Source organism: Periplaneta americana, chromosome 17, assembly GCF_040183065.1.
Source record: "Periplaneta americana isolate PAMFEO1 chromosome 17, P.americana_PAMFEO1_priV1, whole genome shotgun sequence".
NCBI classification, from domain to species: Eukaryota; Metazoa; Arthropoda; class Insecta; order Blattodea; family Blattidae; genus Periplaneta; species Periplaneta americana.
This window is the reverse complement of record NC_091133.1, coordinates 15,581,597-15,601,947: the sequence shown is the minus strand read 5'-3', so window position 1 is coordinate 15,601,947 and position 20,351 is coordinate 15,581,597. Positions and strand designations below refer to the sequence as shown.

Here is a 20,351-nt window from a genome sequence, read left to right as displayed (position 1 = left end):
GCAAACCAGCTATAATGGGTGGGGGAATCATCGTGCTAACCACACGATACCTCCATTCTGGTTGGATGATCGTCCACCTCTGCTTCGGCATGTGGACGTGAGGCCAGCAGCTGGCTGGTCGGTCTTGGCCCTTCATGGGCTGTAGTGCCATGGATTTACTATTAAAATACTGAGTGAAATTAAGAGGTGATAGCTAGAATATTTTGTTTAATTTTTTTTTCATTTCAGTAAAAATTATTTCAATTCATCAATAAATAAACACACCATTAATTAATTTGTATTAAAGAGATGTCAAATAGAATTATAAAATTGATCTATGTGCATTATGTTCACAATTGTGCCAATTATTCCTAGTGGATACTTTTTAACCCTCCTTGGTCCACCGCGTAACTAAAAAAAACTTGGTCCAGCTAGAGTTAATAGCTTTCGATTGTTGTTGTCCAAAGCCCCTTATAGACGAAGTCATTTGTTTTTATTTCAATACAGCGCCTTAGATGGCGTTATTGTGATTTTAAAACTCATTTATCTCATTAAATATCAGCCCTATCAAAATTTTGTATAGAATAAAACTTATTGGAAATCATTTTTAAAGAAACTTTTGTTATATAACATTTTTCATGAAAATTAATAATGAGGGGGAGATTTCGATTTATTTAATTCAGGCCCCCTTATAACCCCCCTTTTAAATAAAGTATTTTGAATGCCATATAGCCTAAAATCTAAGTTACAACAAACTTAATTTATATTTCAATTTTCATATAAATCAGTTCAGCCATTATCGCGCGAAAAGGTAACAAACATCCAGACGGACAGACAGACATACAAACAAAAATTTCAAAAAAAGCGATTTTCGGTTTCAGGATGGTTAATTATACATGTTAACACCAATTATTTTTGGAAAATCGAAAATTACCAGAAAAATTTCGGCTACAGATTCATTATTAGTATAGATGTATCGGTATATGTTAGAATTAACACTGTGTTATTTTCAGTGGGCTTACATGTGTACTTGCTTAAAATCGAAAGGCATGTTAATGGGATCACAAGAATATGTGTGATAAAAATATCTTCTCCTTTCGTTTTTCCAGTTAACATTGTCATGTGTATTACGTTTTGTACAATTTTTTTTTTTTCACACAAATTCTTGTTCCATTACATGATTTTGATGGTCAGTATTTCGCAATAGAGCTATTGGTGATTCAATATGAAGTATTAAATTATATGGTGACAATCCTTGTAGCTTCAAAGAATTCAAGAATTCAGTTGGATAAAACACAGTCTGCCTACTATCTACAACTGTATCTAGAAACTCATAATACAATCCTGGATGCGTAAAGATATTTATTGCATGAATTATCTAGATTTTTGCCTTTCATGATGTATCAACAAGTTATTTAATTTTATATTGCTTTTTCCACGGCCTTGTGAAAATCGATGTTGGATATAACAGAAAATAAAACAGAATATTTGACTGTAGAAGATTGGATTTAAATATTTTGCATAAATGTTTGATTGTATTTATTTGTATGTTTTATTATTTTAATTAATTTAACGTCCTTTTGTCTAATTTTAATGTGGGGCTATGATTCTCTCCTGTTTATAAAGATAAAATATGTAAACTTTGACAAATATCGATCAAAGCATGTAGATTTGTATTCAGAGTAGGCTATAAATGCATACATACATACATACATAAGTCGACCTCTGTGAGGAGTATTATCAAAAGCGGCTTCAAAGTCTATCATTATAGCTAATGTGTGAAATCTTCATGATTTTCTTGAGCAAAATATAATAGAGCTTCAGTTTGCCACATGATGGTCTACAGCCAAATTGATATGGGGTTAAAAGATTGAAAGTTTCAAGTCTCCAGGTTAATAATCTGTGAACAGTAATTTAGAAATGCATATAAAAAATAAAAAAAATGTACTTTTACTTACAAATGGCTTTTAAGGAACCTGCAGGTTCATTGCCACTCTCACATAAGCCCGCCATCGGTCCCTATCCTATGCAAGATTAATCCAGTCTCTATCATCATATCCCACCTACCTCAAATCCATTTTAATATTATCCTCCCATCTACGTCTCGGTCTCCCCAAAGGTCTTTTTCCCTCCTGTCTCCCAACTAACACTCTATATCCATTTCTGAATTCATCCATAGCCTACGTGCTACAGCCCTGCCCATCTCAAACGTCTGGATTTAATGTTCCTAATTATGTCAGGTGAAGAATACAATGTGTGCAGTTCTGCGTTATGTAAATTTCTCCATTCTCCTGTAACTTCATCCCTCTTAGCTCCAAATATTTTCCTAAGAACCTTATTCTCAAACACCCTTAATCTCTATTCCTCTCTCAAAGTAAGAGTCCAAGTTTCACAACCATTCAGAATAACCGGTAATATAACTATTTTATAAATTCTAACTTTCAGATTTTTTGATAGCAGAAAAAGTGTACAAATACTTAATCTTACTTTATGTCTTAATTTAACCTCCAATAAAAGAAGCGTAATCATATGAACTATTTTTTGTCTTTTAATGTAACCAGACTCCATCTCAGAAAGCAAGAAATTGTGAAACTTAAAATAAGCTTCTGACTGTTGAATTTCTTGCCAAGTCAACTCTAGCTGCCAGGCCAATTCATCTGGGTACCTGTAATAAAAGTCAAGCTCAGATGTAGCCTATTTACCCAAATTCCATCTAAGTAATATATTTTTTTTCACTCCACACATTTTTGTTTTACAACACAAAGTTATAAGAATAATGGCTGGTGTGCATAAAAGGACATCATGTACAAATATTTTCCAAAATTTAGAAATCTTGACCTTATCTTGTGAGTAGATTCTTTCTCTAAAGATGTTTTTTTATTAAAACCGAGATACATTTAGTACTAATCATGACATTCATAATTTTAATACAAGACATAAATCAGATATTCACCTACCCTCTATTAGTCTAAGCTGTTATAAAAAGGAGTTCACTATTCATGTATTACAGTGTTTCAGTGCACTGTGTAATTACCGTATCTTAATGCTTTGAAATGGTTTAGAACAGAATTAACGAAATTTCTACATAGCCTACTCATACCTTCTACACAACTGATGAATTGTTTATGCTCGACCATGCCGAAATGTAGTAATTATACACCTGGTAGCAGACCTTTAATGTATGTCATTAAAATACACCTACTCATTAAAGGTCAGGTCTTTCAGCCAATGACGACTCAGGTTACAACTGTTCAGCCAATGACAGGTCAGCTTTCTACCGTTATAAAACTGCAAGTATTGATTATTCTCGGATATGTAATCGAAAGAGAATTAGTGAAAAGTCACGGAGGCTGGAAATCCAATACTGTCGCAGAAGGTTATGTTCTGTTACTATAATAATTAGCGTTAATTGTAATTAATATTCAAATAAATTCAATTTGTCATCTCGTTTTTCAATGTCTAATTTAATTTTAATGTTATCTCTGTAGGTTCTTATGGCCTAGCAAGGTCAATGTGAACATCTGTTCCTCGGAAAAAATCAATACTTTCGCGTCTGCGCACATCTCACAACATACGGGACATTGGCCAAGGTCAGATACAAACAAAATTAATAATATCAAGTTAGAAATATGGTCGAGCATAAAAAGTCGTATGAAACTCGCCTATAATGGTAATTAAGAAGCTCGTATGAAAATTATGAAACTCGCTTGCGCTCGTTTCATAAATATCCATACTCGCTTCTTAATTACCTTCATTATAGGCTCGTTGCATAATGTACTATTATGCTTGTAAATTGAATTATTCTACTTGATATGAAATGTACAATTTTATATAGCTCAACTAAAATATGCTTGGAAATTGAATTCATCTGTTCACTATAGTTTAATTGCAGTAGCGACCAGTGACAGAAATCCTTGGTGAGGCCTTATGTAACTAGTTTATGTAGGTCTACCTCCTATACAGATGGTATTGTTATTATTATTATTATTATTATTATTATTATTATTATTATTAAAAATAATAAAATGTCACTCGCCAAGTAAGTTGCTATTTATACAAGAGGTTGAAACTGCGCTCCTTCACATACCACATAATCATTTATGTTGCCCGTGCCAGGATGCATTGAAAACCTGCGTTTTAAAATTATATTTCTGAAAAATAATTGTTAGTGATGGCTTAGGTCTGTCTCTATTTAAAATTTTCCTTCTTTAAATATCATTTTTTCCCTAAAAAGGATATTCTTAACAATGAATATTATATCATCATCATCATCATCATCATCCTCATCATTATTGCTCGCATCTGTTTCAATTTCCATTTTCCTGATATACATAATAACACTGGACAGCAGTCACTACTGTACTAGTTGTGAACATGTGAAGTACAATAGTACCCTTGCATAAGTCATAAACTGAGACACAAGAGAAGGGAACAGTGTGGACTCGCGCCTGCTAGAAAGAGAGAATTTTTATGTAATCTGTGTCTATTTTGGAAGACAAGCCAACACTGCTTCTCCAACTTCCTCATCCGCATCCCTTCCCACCCTTCAGACGACCATTGACAAGAGACCGGTGGGTGGGTGGATGGACACCAGCCAGGCCCAGAAGAATTGGGCCTCAGTTGCAGCATTTCAAGTGAAACCTCAAAACCAGTGAAAACATACGAAATGTAGAAGCCAGACCAGACCAGACCAGAAGATTTCTCGCCTCAGAAACAATTTTTTCTGCAAGACAGGTATATATACATCACAAAGTTTTCAAATACTTCTACAACGCTACATGCTTCCTTCAAATCTATACTAATAATAAATCTGTAGCCGAAATTTTTCTGGTAATTTTCCATTTTCCAAAAATAATTGGTCCTAACATATATAATTAACCACCCTGAAACCGAAAATCGCTTTTTTGAAATTTTTGTTTGTATGTCTGTCTGTCTGTATGTTTGTTACCTTTTCACACAATAATGGCTGAATGGATTTCGATGAAAATTGGAATATAAATTAAGTTCGCTGTAACTTAGATTTTAGGCTATATGGCATTCAAAATACATTATTTATAAGGGGGCCTGAATTAAATAAATCGAAATATCTCGCTTATTATTGATTTTTGTGAAAAATGTTACATAACAAAAGTTTCTTCAAAAATAATTTCCGATAAGTTTTATTCCTTGAAAAATTTTGATAGGACTGATATTTAATGAGATAAATGAGTTTTAAAATTAAAATAACTGCCATCTAAGGCCGTGTAATGAATTAAAAAACAAATTACTTCGTCTATAAGGGGCCTTGGACAGCAACAATCGAAAGTTATAAAAGATAGCCTACATAGAATGTTTCTGTGTTTGTATGAAGTAATATCGGAAGCTAAATTAACCGATTTGTATAATTAATTATTATTTCACCATTGGAAAGTGTAGTTTCTCTAGATGGACATAATGCTATAATGTTATTACAGTAACTTCTGATATAATATAATACAATATAATATAATATAATATAATATGTAATATTATATAATGTAATTTAAGTTATTTGAAGGGTTCACAACCATAGTGGGCCAAGCACCATTTACTGAATACGTAGAAAACAAGGGTTAAAATTATTACCATAATTCAATGGAAACCCATAACAAGTAAAATAAAATATACACATTAAATCTAAATGATGTCAATCTTCATTAATGTAATAAAAATTAAGAAACGGGTTAAAGGAATTGTCATGGCACCAAATGAGTGTCTCTGGACCAAAATGATCGCATTTTAATTATTTGGATGCAATTTAAATTAAGTAACATATTAAAGATTTATCATTCTATCAAACACGAATGTTCCTTGGATCAAACGTCCTATTTTAATTATGTAATTACTTTATATTTATTTCTAACGGGTGCAGCGGAGCACACAGGTATGGCTAGTACATAATATGTTACGTACATAAAAACACAAAATTTGGGTTCATTTAAGCTATGACTGAGGCCCGGCCTCACTTGCCTCAGCCAATCAGCCGCCATTGCTTAATTATTGATGAATTGTATAGCCTATGCTGTAAATTGAATAGTAGTATGTATAGCTCAAGTGATGAATTGTTTATTATTATAAACTGAATTAACCTACTTTATATGGATTGTACAATTTTGTATAGCTTAACTTAAGTACGCTTGTAAATTGAATTAATCTTTTTACTATGTATTGTATATTTTATTTTAGCTTGGCTGATAAATTGTATATGCTTTAAATTGAATAGGAATCTGTATAGCTCTACCGATGATTTGTTTATGCTTGCAATTTGAAGTAATATCCATGATATGTATTATCATTTTTGTATATGTCAAGTGGGTAGTTTTTTAGTACCCGGTACTCGTCACATAAGTCGTTTTTGTGTTTGCACAGTGGTTCCTTTCTGAAAAGAATTTTAATAGTTTGTTACTAGATGTGATTTTAGTCACTTTGTAATATATTTTTGGTCCAGGGAAAATACACATCTCTTATGAATATACAACAATGGCTGACTTATCAGCTTATGTAACGAGTACCAGGTACTAGAAAACTTCCCTCAAGTGATTGAATTGTTTATGATTTTAAATTGAATTAACTTACTTGCTATGTAATATATTTTATAGCTCAACTGATGAATAACTGTTTAGGTTCGTAAATTTAATCGTCTGATTGCTATGTACTGTACGGTATATTTTTTATAGAGCCACCAATGTTGCTCAGTCGGCAGACTCGCTGGCCTGCTGATCTGGAGCTGCGCTCAGGGTTGGGTTAGATCCCTGGTTGGATTTTTTCCGAGGTTTTCCTCAACCATAAACCAAATGCCAGGTAATCTATGGTGAATCTTCGGCCTCACCTCACTTCACCTCGCCAAAAAATTGTAATGTAAAATTTTGACTTGTTCCACATCTTAAAACTTCAGTGCTAATGTTTTTTTTTTTTAATCCAATGCCACCAGGTTGTCTTTCGACATTTCTGGTCTTCTCTCCTGGCCGTGGCTTAATTGTAACCCACTTCTGAGGTTGGGGCGCCTGGAAGGCGGAGTTACATTACCCCAATGATGTGATAGGATGATTATGACAATGTGGTGCCAGGAGAGGTCTTAAATCTAAACTTAACCTAAATTCCAGACCATGGACGAACACAGGAATAATCCCCTTTAAGGAAAAATTCCTGTGCTCTAACCGGGAATCGAACCCAGGACCTCATGAACTATAGCCAGAAGCTCTGACCACTAGACCACTCGTTAAATATAACAGCCACATACAGAAAATATATATATATTACAATTCTAAGAAAAAAACATAACACAGTATCACATGCATAAAAATCATGAACTGTTAATATATTTTGTACATTATGATGTAAATATAATTCAAAATCGAAATAATTGATTTTTTTTTGCGAGCTGAACAAATAAAAGCAAACAAGTAAAAAGATGAAACAAAGTTCTTGCCAATGGTTTAAAATGAATCAAATTAATTAAAATAATAAAAATGTAAAGAAAGAAAATGATTATATAAAAGTAAAAGGGAAATGAAGTCTATGCTTTCGTTATACAAGTACAGTACAACCCATTTTCGACAAGGAGACTAATTATTATATTTTCCTTAAATGCAGGTTCTTCCTAAAAGAGGTTTTCACTTAATACCGGTATAAGAAAGGATAAGCTGAAAGTATAAATGAAAGACTCTCACACCATTTAACTAAATTACATTCACAAATACTTAATATCCATTACATTTATTATTAGCGCACACTAAAAATAAACTTTTGTAAACATACAATATACTTCCACAAAATCACAATAACATCAATAATGTATTCTGAGTGCTATAATTAATTTACAATTTTCATATGCAAACACAATAACATTTCTACAAATAAACTTTCAATCAAGATAGCAATGCATATTTTTGATTGCAAAGTTTTGCTGCTAGTGCCACACTGGTGTGACCATACCTTTTAGGGAAATCAATCACAAATATTTGAAATATGTTCGAAATATTGCTGAATGGGATGCAAATTCGCAAATACATTAAAATGTATTCCTTAAAAACAAGATTTTTGTTAAAGCTGGATTGCTTAACATTGTTTTTACAGTAGTTCTGTTAGGTTTACTGAAATCAGTCTTTAAAAATAAGACTGTTAAAAAGGAGTTTTACTGTAACTCTATAACAATGATTGATTGTTCACAAATAGGGGAAGGGGAACCAGTGTCGAAACTACTCTTTCAATATTACGAGACAAACTACTTTCAGGTGGTGTCTACATACGAACTACGGTAGTAGTCTGAACTCTCTACCTGCAGAATATTTATGAATTCTCATGGCAAATACGTTCATTTTGAACAATTGAAGAAGTCGTTTGTAGCAGATTAAAAAGAGAAAAGAAATAAAAAAAATGTCAACTAGCAACTTAGCCTACTTAATTTCCATACTTACTAATGCTAATGTAAGATCTACGAAATACAATAAATGAAAAAAAGTAAATATGTTATTCTGTAGCTTTTAGGGAAGTAAATGGATTTTACCATGATATTATTGGTTGCTATTGACGACGGAACGTAAGTCCCCTGTGGGAGTAAGTAAATGTTTCGTTCAACATAGTAACAGACAAAAGAATACCTCAAACTCGACGACCTTCCCAACAGTTCTGATATTAAATGACATAAATGAAGATTTTTATTACGTGCAAAAAACATTGAACACAGTTTGTAAGTTAAGTAGAATTTGCTAATCTGGACCACTGAACTGCAGCTGAGAGTCAGTATTTAGGCTACTTCAGTGAGGATTTTGTCAATAGCTGAAAATGAATTCTCGAAATAGAAATTGTGTATCTTTTGTCTGGTGGCAGTTTTTGTGAATTCGTCTGTATCTGTCAAAATTGTATTCGCTCTTGGTTTCATTTTACACAGTGATTTAAGCTCTCTGGTCAGTACATTGCAAGCATTAGCATTAGATATTCCGTATACACAAACCACTTTACACAGTATGTCACTAACCATTAAGTTGGTGTTACTATTAAGCAATGTTTTTTAAACATTCAAAATCTTTTCTTTTTTTTTACTCTTTCAGAATCCTTTTCCCTTACCATGCTTCTTAACAGGACACAGAATGGAACATCTAGCTTTGGAATACTCTTCTATTACGAAATATAGGACAGTAGAATCTCTATTATCCATGTAATGAAGGGAATGGAATGAACGGTTAATTAAAAGACTTGGATAATCCATACTATAAAACAGTGGCGGTGCGTCAATAAGAGCAAGTGAACACCTTGTTCCCATTAATGCACGACTAGTTTAATTATTTAATACCGTATTGACACAGTGGGGATGAATAATTTCAGAATCGAGTATTTTAAACTTCCCGCATCTTGCATAAACTTATGTAAACTTGGCAACATGCGTTCACGTACAAGCCATGCTCTTTTCAAGAAAGTTACAGGAATTTCATACATGCACAGGAAAAAATTGTCTTTCGCTGGTCACTTATGACTCATCATGAGCACAAGGCATTAAGTGAACAGTGAATCTATCCTACAGATGTCAGGTGCATCGATGCCTATCGTTCACGTGCTATATCTCGTGGGGGAAATTTAATAGTCTGCATTTTAGCCTGTAGGTGGCAGCATTTCTCACTGTCGAAACGTTTACTTTGTGTGGATGTGTGTACAGTGCTGTTACGAGAGTGTAGTTTGTGAATTACTATACTTTAGTGTTAGCATAATAGGATAGTTTGGCTTTGAAACACGTGCTGGCTGACTGTGATAGTGGTATGAATTTAAGTATCTGTATGGTGGTGTATCTTATTTAAGAATAATTATTTACTGGCATGTATTTATAGTAATCAATCTATGCGAATGGGATTACAGTACTGTTATAGGCTATAGTGTATCAGTGTGTTGTGAACCAAAATGTATTACTGAACATACACTTTTGTAAATAACGGCACTGTGGTGTGTATTAATTTTTAACAAATGTAAACAATAAACTCTGTTCAAGCAATTTTGAACAGTAAAGAACTGGGTAAACTGACTTACCAGGAAAAATTGGAAATAAAAAGACTGGGTTTTATTATTAGTATTAGTATTATTATTATTATTGGGTGACCGGGAAGCTCAGTTGGTAGAGCAGCTGGCTACGGACTGGAAGGTCCGGGGTTCGACCCAGGCGGTGACAGAATTTTTTCTTGTTGCCAAATTTTCAGAACAGCCCGAGGTTCACTCAGCCTCCTATAAAATTGAGTACTGGGTCTTTCCCGGGGGTGAAAGGCGGTCAGAGCGTGGTGCCGGCCACACCACCTCATTCTAGTGCCGAGATCATGGAAAGCATGGGGCTCTGCCTCCATGCCCCCCAAGTGCCTTCATGGCATGTTATGGGGATACCTTTACCTTTTTTTACCTTTATTATTATTATTATTATTATTTTATATATATATATATATATATATATATATATATTCAGGATTCTACAGCTACTGCCGTCTTCCTGTGCCAATCCTCCAAAGCCTTCTGTCTTGTGCGTCTTCAGTCCTCAACCCCCTCTTGTGCATTATTATTATTATTATTATTATTATTATTATTATCATCATCATCATCATTGTATGTTTTGAATTTATATACAGTTTTTCGATAGTGAAACATAGGAATCATGACATTTCATATTAGGCTAAACGTACGATTTCAAATTCTCTTCCGTTTTGGAACACAAAATTGTGAACACACGTAACATTTTATCACGAGCCGCCACTGCTATAAAATATTTTCATAAATCCAATGCATAATACTTTCGGTTCTGTAATTTTTTCCGTGATGTTATGTTTAGCATGCTAGATGATAGATCAGAAGTTAACTAATTTAAATCTGGTTGTCAGCGGTGGATTTTTAAGAGTCAAGGAAATTCCTTGTGATGGCTGACTGAGGAAAGATAGGAATAGTAAGGTCTCGTGTTGTGGATGTACATACTTATACACTCTATTTCTTTTTTCATTAAATCGTGCACAGTTGTAATGCTAATTTTGTATTCTGATGCGAGATGAGTCACTGTTTCCCTTTTCTCAAACTGCTCAATTATTTGCACCTTTTTTTCAATACTGGTACTTATCAAACGTGTTTCCTTTTAACACTCGTGGAAGACATTTTGCATAGAAGTTATACAGTACGACCACTGGACCAGTAGAACAAGGACTGAATGGTGAACAGGTTTGCTATAAATTGTGCGGAAGTTCTTTGAAAGTAGGTACAGTGGCTATTTTACAAGTTGGGAAAACACCCACAAGTAGCTGAATTCCTGTTGGGAGCAGTGGCAGCAGTACTGTATAATGATAAAGGCTTGAAATAATAATAATAATAATAATAATAATAATAATAATAATAATAATAATAATTCTTTATTTATACTGGCAGAGTTAAGGCCATAGGGCCTTCTCTTACACTCTACCAGGTCACAAAGTATTCAAGCAGTTAAAATTAAATAAAAAAGTTACAGAACAGAATACTAACATGTTACAAAGAGAAATAATAATAGCATAATAAAATGGACACTAAACAACATGAGAATAATACCATAATAGAAAAAAAAAAGAAAGTAAAATGCATTGGAATATAGCAAAAGCAACTCATTTAGCACAAATGGTTAATATATAAAAAAACGTAAGGAAGAATATAACAAAATAGAATATAATAAAATAATAAATAAGAAAAAAAAAAAGAAAATTAAATAAAATTCACAATAAAAGGCTATGATAATAAATTCGTCAGCTGATAAAGGGAACAAAAAGGGGAAAGGAAAGAAAGAAATATATAGCCTATATTTTTACATAACTATCGCAGAGAAAAGGGCTTATAACTGAAAGGAATCTGAGTTGAAAAAGTGCAATTTTAATTTATTTTTGAAACTAGACAATGTCCGACAGTCTCTGACATGTTGTGGTAGAGAGTTCCAGAGATGAGCTGCAGAGACGGTGATAGATGAAGAGTAGAAGGATGTTCTGTGTTTAGGAATGGAGAGTGTGATATGGTGTTGTGAGCGAGTATCTATTTCGTGATATGAGGACAAATGTTGAAAACGAGAAGCTAAGTAGCTAGGGTTAGAGTTTTGAAGAATATTGAAGAGTAAAGTGAGAGAGTGAATACTTCTTCGCTCTTTGAGACGGACCCAGGACAGCATATTTAGTGAAGGTGTGATACGGTCAGATCTACGGACGTTGCAAATAAATCGAACACATGCATTATAAACATGCTGTAGTCTGTCTGTCAGTCTCATGTTAAGGTCAGTGTAGAGAGTGTCACAGTAATCAAAATGAGGCATCAAGAGCGACTGCACTAAATTCTTCTTGAGAAGCAATGGAAGGAAATTTCGAATTCTTTTTAGTGCGTGAATTTTCATAAAAATTATTTTACATATGTGTGTGATTTGAGTATTCCAACTTAAGTTATTGTCCATATAAATTCCTAGATTTTTTACTCTGTCACTGTAAGGGATAATAGTTTCATTCATTTTAACAGGAGATAAGTCTCCTGTGTTTAGTTTACTTAAAAGTCATTGATGTCCCATTATGATTGCCTGTGATTTCTCAGAGTTCAATTTCAGTCCAAACTCTTTCGTCCATGACACACTCTACAAAAAATATTTTTTTTTTCTGCAGCAAAAAAAAAAAAAAAAAAAAAAGAATCGACAAGAAAGGCAATTGGATAATCCGTCAATCTGTTAATAGAGCGACGAATAATTGGCGTACTACTGTACTATAAATAGAACTCCTAAATGACCCAAATTTGAAGATAAGTCTACAACACTACTAATAAAACTAGATAATAAAAGTAAATATAAGAAAGCACAAAAATATTAACATAAGCATGAGCCCAAAAGGTACCTAGGCCTATGTTAAAACACTCCACCTACTTCGGCCTGACATTGGACAATTTTGATTGAATGATAACGATACAGTGTCACCATCCCTTTCCAAGAATTCGAGATCTTGAATAACTGAAACAACTCCACTCCTTTAACAAACGCCTTAGTGTTTTCCTGTCCAATAGCTAATCACATAAACTAGACAGCCATTCCATGCTAAACTGAGCCTGGATATTATTTTTTAAAGTTTAGTATTTCTTTCTGGAGACTAATAATAACGAATCATTATTATTTATATTTTACAGTAGAAATAAGTTCAACAACATATTTCACTGTGTAGGTGTTTATTTTATGAACAAATGTGAAATGTGTACATGCTGAACTTCAGTGTGAAACATGATCAATGTTGAGAGTCCTTGAATTGTTCCCTTTTTCAATGATCAATGTTGAGAGTCCTTGAATTGTTCCATTTTTCATCAATCAGCTGATCTAGTGTCATCTTATCTACAACAGTAGTTTTCTTTCTCATTTTAGGAATTCATTCTAAAAGAAGGTGAAGTAGATAATGAGTTTTAATTACATTAATGGTAACAATTGTGTGTGTTACATCTATCTCAAAAATTACTATGAAGTTTATCTATACTAATAATAAATCTGTAGCCAAAATTTTTCTGGTAATTTTCGATTTTCCAAAAATAATTGGTCCTAACATATATAATTAACCACCCTGAAACCAAAAATCGCATTTTTGAAATTTTTGTTTGTATGTCCGTCTGTATGTTTGTTACCTTTTCACGCGATAATGGCTGAACCGATTTATATGAAAATTGGAATATAAATTAAGTTCCTTGTAACTTAGATTTTAGGCTATATGGCATTCAAAATACTTTATTTAAAAGGGGGGTTATAAGGGGGCTTGAATTAAATAAATCGAAATATCTCGCTTATTATTGATTTTTGTCAAAAATGTTACATAACAAAAGTTTCTTTAAAAATTATTTGTGATAAGTTTTATTCTTTACAAAATTTTGATAGGACTCATATTTAATGAAATAAATGAGTTTTAAAATTAAAATAATGCCATCTAAGACGGTGCAATTAATTAAGAACAAATGACTTCGTCTATAAGGGGCCTTGGACAACAACTATCGAAACAGGGGCCTTGGACATCAACAATCGAAAGCTATTAAACATAGCCTACAGAGAATGTTTCTGTGTTTGTATGAAGTAATATCAGAAGCTAAATTAACCGATTTGTATAATTAGTTATTATTTCACCATTGGAAAATGTAGTTTCTCTAGATGGACATAATGCTATAATGTTATTACAGTAACGCCTGAGTAGATCGAGGTCAGGTAAGATTAATATAGCTTCTTATGCACAGAAAATTTGATAGGCTATTTTGTACATTCGTTTTCTGTATTTCTTAAAATAATATTTATGTACACTCATTTTAATCTCAGAGAATTAACGAACAACGAGACTGTATTGATTTAGTATGCAGTAATAGTACGTTAGCTTAGCAATCATTATTTTATAATTCAAACTTTAACTATGCTCAATTGAATCGTGTTAAAACACATAAAATATATATGCTATAAATGCAATGCAAAAGAAATTGGGTAATGAGTGAAGCAGATTATCTTGCGCTGTTGTAAAAGTTGTTCCCTGGATCAAACGTCCTATTTTAATTATTTAATTACTTTATATTCATTTCTAACAGGTGCAGCGGAGCGCACGGGTACGGCTAGTTTATTAATAAGAAACTATACTTACTTACAAATGGCTTTTAAGGAACCCGAAGGTTCATTGCCGCCCTCACATAAGCCCGCCATCGGTCCCTATCCTGTGCAAGATTAATCCGGTCTCTATCATCATATCCCACCTCCCTCAAACCCATTTTAATATTATCTTCCCATCTACGTCTCGGCCTCCCCAAAGGTCTTTTTCCCTCCGGTCTCCCAACTAACACTCTATATGCATTTCTTGATTCGCCCATACGTGCTACATGCCCTGCCCATCTCAAACGTCTGGATTTAATGTTCCTAATTATGTCAGGTGAAGAATACAATGCGTGCAGTTCTGCGTTGTGTAACTTTCTCCATTCTCCTGTAACTTCATCCCTCTTAGCCCCAAATATTTTCCTAAGAACCTTATTCTCAAACACCCTTAACCTATGTTCCTCTCTCAGAGTGACAGTCCAAGTTTCACAACCATACAGAACAACCGGTAATATAACTGTTTTATAAATTCTAACTTTCAGATTTTTTGACAGTAGACTAGATGATAAAAGCTTCTCAACCGAATAATAATACGCATTTCCCATATTTATTCTGCGTTTAATTTCCTCCCGAGTGTCATTTATATTTGTTACTGTTGCTCCAAGATATTTGAATTTTTCCACCCCTTCGAAGGATAAATCTCCAATTTTTATATTTCCATTTCGTACAATATTCTGGTCACTTGACATGATCATATACTTTGTCTTTTCGGGATTTACTTCCAAACTGATCGCTTTACTTGCTTCAAGTAAAATTTCCGTGTTTTCCCTAATCGTTTGTGGATTTTCTCCTAACATATTCACGTCGTCTGCATAGACAAGAAGCTGATGTAACCCGTTCAATTCCAAACCCTGCCTGTTATCCTGAACTTTCCTAATGGCATATTCTAAAGTGAAGTTAAAAAGTAAAGGTGATAGTGCATCTCCCTGCTTTAGCCCGCAGTGAATTGGAAAAGCATCAGATAGAAACTGACCTATACGGACTCTGCTGTATGTTTCACTGAGACACATTTTAATTAATCGAACTAGTTTCTTGGGAATACCAAATTCAATAAGAATATCATATAATACTTCCCTCTTAACCGAGTCATATGCCTTTTTGAAATCTATGAATAACTGATGTACTGTACCCTTATACTCCCATTTTTTCTCCATTATCTGTGTGAGCTACAATAAAATAATTAATTAGGTCATAATTAAACGTTCAGCTACAATAAAAGAGAAGGGTGGATGTACCAACCACCAAATCTCCTCCACATCTAGCACAGTGTATCCCAATAGCAGAAACTAAAATGGATGCTGGTGACTTCAAAGGTGCTCTAGTTCAATTCTTTTATTTGGAAGCAAAGCGTGCAACTTAGCTGAGATCTTCATGTGCTATTCTATTCTCTTCTTCCTTTCGACATGACTATCGAAAAAATCCTTCCAAGTTCTGCATTTGAATGAGGTAGTGTCAGTACTAATTTTGCGAGTTTTCCTATATTGGGAAATTTTACTTCGTCATTGAAGACTAGCTTAAATTACTAAATAAAAATTACACGACTACTATGAAGTAGCCAATGTGTGTTATCACCATTTAATTTGAGAAAAATTTGTTCCAGCACCAGGAATCGAACCCGGGACCTCTCAGCTCTACGCACTGAGTGCTCTTTCCAACTGAGCTATGCCGGGACACGATCCACAGTGCCGGCCGAACTCCTCTCGTAATGTTTTACGGCCTTACTACCTGCACTTTAGACAATGTAAGTCATACATGCAGGAGCGCATATTTAAATGACTTTATGGCCATATTCAACATCAGTTTGTGAAAACTGCTAACAGTTAATACATCACATATTCATTATATGAGTAGCTTAATATCAAAGACGGACATCTGACCTCAATCGAAATTTAGATAGCTGTGGTTTCTTATACAATTTTTCATGCTCTTTCCAGTTATAGTGAAGCCATATGGAAACTCTAACACTACATTTATAAAATAAGTTGTGTTAAATATTACAAAGAACACTGTGAATTTAAAAATTGCCTCTAGATCAAAACTATGGAGACGACAGATGTCCGTCTTTGATATTAAACTACTCATATATGAGGTCTCGCCTACCTCATCCTGACATTGTATACACATGCCCAGGAAAGATTCAACTGTTACATGGGAAAATGCCAAAAAGGTAACACTACAAAAACATTACCGTACATTACAATGTTTTTGAAAGAGGCTTATGTTATCTTTCGAGAGGAACAGTTCAGGCTTTTCAAAGTTTTGCAGTTTGAAACTCAAAAATGTCCTCTTATTGAAGGATATACCATGTGATCAATGCACATGTCATTTACATGAACACTTCATTTTTAAATGAAAGCACTAAAAATAATTTATTCTGAAGAATTCTGGAAATTTACGCTAAGTAATGTTTCATTAAATTCTGCATGTTGGTAGAACTCTTGCTGGAAGGTCTGGAAAAAGATTCAGAGGCAGACTGACTTTGTTGATGAACTTCGAGATATTGCAATTAACTATTTTCCAGAAATGATGTGACATGTCAATCTGAAGAGAATTCAAACCATGGTATTTGAAAATGACAAATTGGATTATAATATTTGTATATTACACGTGGACTTCTCAGTGTCATTCAGTTGTGAATACCAGGATGAAATACAAAATGCTTTATGCATAGGCGGAGTTATGGGAGAGGGGGAAACGGGGGGCGGGGCACTGCCCCCCCCAAACTTGTCTGAACTCATTTTTTTCTGGTTTACGTTAGAAAGTATTGAATTCAAAATATCTAAATTTAGATTTTATTTGCTTTTGTTTATGATTAAGTTTCTGTGCTTGAATTGACGAATTAATGTCTTCAGATCGTGTGTCTGCACTATAATTTTATTTTAAATTTCTGAATGTATAAGAATTTCTATAGGCCTACCTCATTTGAGGAATGTTTCTTTTGTAACAGCCTGTGTTAGAAGTCTGCAGGTGTTCAGACCGCTACTTGGAGATGATGAATAACATACTGCACAACAATGCAGAAAAAAGAAAAGTGATCCCAGTATAATGTTTAAACTTAAATACGAGATTAAACAAAATAATTAGAGTTTACATTTCATATGATATCTTCAGGAAGGTAAGCTTCATATAAGGAAGTTTCTGTTAGCACTGTTACGTAGTTTTATTGATACATGCTTGTGTTTCTGTATGATAGAGAAAAAGATGGAGATTGTTTTAGGTTATGCCCTGTTAGACCTATAATATGTAGTAGACCTACAGTTCAAGCTCTATACAACTCGGTCCGAACTATTGCAGATATGGATGTAACACTGTAAGAAACATGTCCTCCCAAAAATACTTTTATTAAATTTTATCATATACCGATATCTGATCAGAAAGAGAAAAAGGAATTGGTTGGGTCACTGGTTGAGAAGAAACTGCCTACTGAAGCTACGTAAAGATTTTTTTTGTCCTACAGAATAACCATTAATAACCAATAATATCCATTAATAACCATTGCCTACTGAAGAATGCACTGGAAGGAATGGTGAACGGGAGAAGAGTTAGGGACAGAAGAAGATATGAGATGATAGACGATATTAAGATATGTGGATCATAGGCGGAAGTTAAGAGGAAGGCAGGAAACAGGAAAGATTGGAGAATGCTGGGTTTGCAGTGAAAGACCTGACCATCAGCAGAACACTTATATATGTATTCCGATACTGTACCACAGTCAAGCTGTAACAGGGGGAGGAAGTAAATGGTGTCCCCCATAACCCCATTATATGGGAATTCTGTGGTTTTGCTTTGTCCCAGCCAAGGAAACGGTTCTCTCTCCGCCTATGGCTTTATGGTCTAGGAGAAGAATCCTTTTGTTTACAGCTGCTACATTTTTCATGGATGAATGCAAGATGTTTCAAATCTGTTCTAATACTGCACACAAGGATAAAGATATTATATTTGTCATGATCAACTTTGTAACAGAATATTTATGTTGGAAAGGGATTCACAACAGCCTGATGAAGAAGCAATTTGGAGTGATGAACCAGCTTCTGAATTTAAGAATAAGTACATTGTTAGGTTGACGCAGTTCCTCTCTGATAACACAAGAAACAATTCAGTTGAAAATACTTCGTTACGTCTCACAGGAAAGATGTGATAGATGATGTGGGCAGTAATGTGAAACGCTTAGTGAGGCAAAAAATTATAAATAAAAGAAATTCCAACTTTGTGCAGTGTTCAAAATATTTTCCTGATTTGGCAACACAGCTATACCGTAAACTTGTATTTTCCACATTAATGAAGACGATATCAGAACTGAAATAGAAAAGGCAATCCATATAACACAGTGGTCATGGTTCCAGGCATTTCTACTTTTCATGTCATGACATAAATGTAAGTTGCAAAGTACACGCCCTGTCAGAAGAAACTCGAGCAAGAAGTAGAATGGGTAACTGTTACATATGAAGAGCAAGTATACCCAGACCAGGTCAAAAAGAATAATTCAGGTAATGTCAGTTATGCACGAGTTTTGCATTGGGAGTACAAATGTCCAAAGGATCCAGACTGCATCATCTATGATCTGGGGGACAATGAAAAAATGATGACCCAAACAGGTGAACAAGAAGGAAGTTTCAAATTTGAGAATCTGTAATATTTCATGCTAATGTTGTCGTACTGTTGTTTGTTATAGCCTATGTTAAATTTGTTGCTGTCTAACTAAATGCTTTGAGAATGCCAAGAAACCATTTCATCTTTCATAGTTCAGTGCACAAGTCCCATACATGACAACATAGTTAAAGGTAAATTCTACTCTGTTGAAGAGCAAGAAGTTAATCTGAATGGTCTAGTCGATAAGCAAACTTCACAATAGAAAGGTACACAATTTGTCAAATTTTTAACATTGATAGTTTAACTGAATTTTGATAGTAGTCTTACAAAAGCAATATGATGGTGGACTTCAAGTGTCCCACACGTGACAATAACATCTTAAGTAACCCGAGTAATAGGGCTTGCACTAAGAATCTAAATGCACTCTGAATCTCCTGAACTGTCCGGCTAAATCTCATAACAAGCCAAATTTTTTTGCAACTATTTTACTAGCTGTTAGAGTAATTATTTCAAAATAAAATGTGCTTTTTTACCTTAAGAGATATCCCACCTTTGCCACAGCCTTTATAGAGTACATTATTTTGCAGTACACTAGATAATATGCGAACATCTATAACCTCATTGGTATCACTAACACTGTGTTCTTGTTTCAGAGTTTCATTTTAGAATCTTCACGTTTCTTTTCTAATGCACAGCCACTTTTACAGATTCACTATGACCACATGCTAGAGGGTTGTACGTTAGAATTCACATTACTAACAGCGTTCTTACGTTTACCAACATTTCTTCTCTTCTTAAATACGAAATGGCGTGCCCAAGCTCCACAATTAATTTAAATACTTTCAAACTACTTCTATAACCCATATTGTAAGAAAATATCACAAAATGCACATCTATAATCCAACTCAACTGTATCGTACAGCATGTGTATAACGTCACAACCATTGTAAACAAACCGTTGCTACGAAACAAAGCAAAGGACGCTAGGGATGGGCGAAAAATAACGTAGCAGTTACTTTGTAACAGTTACTTAACTGTAACGGTTACAAAAATAACTTGGACACGAAATAACTAGTTACTCGCTGTTACACTGTTACTTTCGTCTGGATTTATGTTCTGCAAAAGAAACTAGTTAAAATAACGTCATTACGTA

At 33.9% G+C, this 20,351-nt stretch overlaps 1 long non-coding RNA gene across 1 annotated transcript in view; it reads right to left on the bottom strand.

The window, feature by feature from the left end:
- The window catches only part of LOC138693325 (uncharacterized), a 100,043-nt gene extending 80,051 nt beyond the window's left edge, over positions 1-19,992 (bottom strand). The window contains exon 1 of the long non-coding RNA XR_011330287.1: positions 19,732-19,992. This is a non-coding gene — a long non-coding RNA (uncharacterized lncRNA). The remainder of the gene's footprint in view (positions 1-19,731) is intronic.
- Between the last annotated feature and the right edge of the window lie 359 nt (positions 19,993-20,351).